The following is a 2,426-nucleotide window of genomic DNA, read 5'->3' on the forward strand; positions in this document are numbered from 1 at the left end:
GATACTGTCTGCTCAGAGCTAAAATGGGAGATCCAAGGGGAAGAATTCACTAAGGATTTTAGGCTACTTAGGCTTGGAGGGTGTGATATGGTCTTAGAAATGGACTGGGTGGACAAGTATGCTCCTATATAATTGCATACTAGACCACCTGGCATTTCCTTCCACAAAGATGGGAAGAGGATACTGCTTAAGGGCATGGCTAGGAAGATTATGCTAAAAGCAGCTTCTGACAAGCAAGTTAAGAAATGGCACAAGGGTGGAGTGAAGGGATTCCTAGTGCAATGCAACTCCCTTATACTATCTGAACCCCAAACAGAACCCCAGCTAAACCTTGCCTCAACCACCACTGATATACCAGAACTCACCACTATACTACAGGAATTCCAGGATTTATTTGTTGAACATACTTCCCTTCCACCCCCCAGATCCCTTGATCACTCAATTCCATTGGTTCCAGGAGCTAAGCCTATGAACACGGGACCATATAGATATTCATATGACTAGAAGAATGTAATAGAGAAGATGGTTGAAGAAATGCTATCAACTGGGATCATTGTACCAAGTTCATCCTGTTTTGCCTCCCCAGTATTGTTAGTACAAAAAAAAAAAGAAAAAAAAAAAGACAATACCTGGAGGTTTTGTTTGGATTACAGAGCTCTTAATAGTGTCACTATCAAAAATAAATTCCCAATTCCCTTGATAGAGGACTTGTTCTCAGAACTGGCAGGAGCAGGATGTTTTTTCAAACTAGACCTAAGATCAGGCTATCATCAGGTTAGAATGAAGGAAGGGGATGAGTTTAAAACAGCTTTTAGAACCCACCAAGGGCTCTATGAGTTCAAGGTAATGCCCTTTGGGCTCACAAATGCACCTACAACATTTCAAGCATTGATGAATTTAATCTTTAAGCCACTGTCAAGGAAGTATGTATTGGTCTTTTTTGATGATATACTGGTATATAGCAAATGCTGGGAAGATCATTGGCTACATCTGAGAGAAGTATTTAAGCTAATGAGGAATCATAAAATGTTAGCTAAGATGAGTAAATGCTCTTTTGCCAAGAATCAAATGGAATATCTGGGCCACATTATTTCCAGTGAAGGCATTAAAACAGATCCATCCAAGCTTGAGGCAGTTTCTGCTTGGCCTAAACTAGCAACAGTGAAGGCTCTAAGGGGTTTTCTAGGGTTGGCTTACTACTACAGGAGGTTTATAAAGTCTTATGGGATCATAAGTAGACCACTCACTAACCTACTTAAAGAAAAAAAATTTCAAATGGAGTGGTGAAGCTGATGTAGCTTTTGAGCAACTCAAACAAGCATTGTGTACTGCCCCAGTTTTTGCCCTTCCCAATTTCCAAACGGAATTTGTAGTGGAGGCAGATGCTTGCTACAGAGGAATGGGGGCTGTTTTGTTGCAAGAGGGGAAGCCAACTGCATTCTTTAGCAAGGCCTTTGGTGAGAAACACTTGGGATTATCCATTTATGAGAAGGAGTACCTATCTATAATAAATGTCATTGACAAATGGAGGACTTACCTCCTTGGCAAGCATTTCACTATAATGACATATCGTAATAGCTTCAAATTCCTGCTGGAACAAAAAATTACTAATGTTATACAACAGAGATGCTTAGCAAAGCTGTTAGGATTGGATTATTCCATCAAGTACAAAAAGGGGGTTGAAAATCAAGTGGCTAATGCATTCGCTAGACAGATGGTAGATACTGACTCTGAATTGCACTCCATTTCAATAGTTCAACCACAATGGATAGTTGAAGTGGAGAAGAGTTATGAAGGGGATACTTGGGCTGTTGAAACCCTGACAGCCAGTTTGATAGATCCAACTGAGGTGGCCAATGTAACAGTGGTAGGAGGTCTACCGAAGTATAAGCAAAGAATTTATGTGGGATCCACTGGAGATCTAAGGAGGAGATTAATGCTACAACTACATGAGTCTTCTTTGGGAGGTCACTCTGGACAGCAGGGTACATACTAGAGAGTGAAACAATTATTTTATTAGAAGGGAATGAAAAAGGATGTGTCTGATCTGGTAAAAGCTTATGATGTGTGTCAGAAGTGCAAGCATGAAAACATTGCCAGTCCTGGACTCTTACAGCCTCTGCCTATACCAGATGAAGCTTGGATGAGCATTTCCATGGATTTTGTTGAGGGGCTCCCTAAGTCCAATCACAAGGAAGCCATCTGGTGGTGGTGGACAGATTCACTAAGTATGCACACTTCATTGCAATCTCTCACCCCTACACTACTGAGGGAATTGTAGAAATTTTTATGGAGCACATTTACAAACTACATGGACTCCCTAGGGATATCACATCTGATAGGGACAAAATCTTTACCAGTAAGTTTTGGCAGTCAATATTCAAACAGATGTAAGTGAAGCTAAACCTGTCTACCGCTTACCATCC

This window comes from Ipomoea nil, unplaced genomic scaffold (genome assembly GCF_001879475.1).
Source record: "Ipomoea nil cultivar Tokyo-kokei standard unplaced genomic scaffold, Asagao_1.1 scaffold2144, whole genome shotgun sequence".
Lineage (NCBI taxonomy): Eukaryota > Viridiplantae > Streptophyta > Magnoliopsida > Solanales > Convolvulaceae > Ipomoea > Ipomoea nil.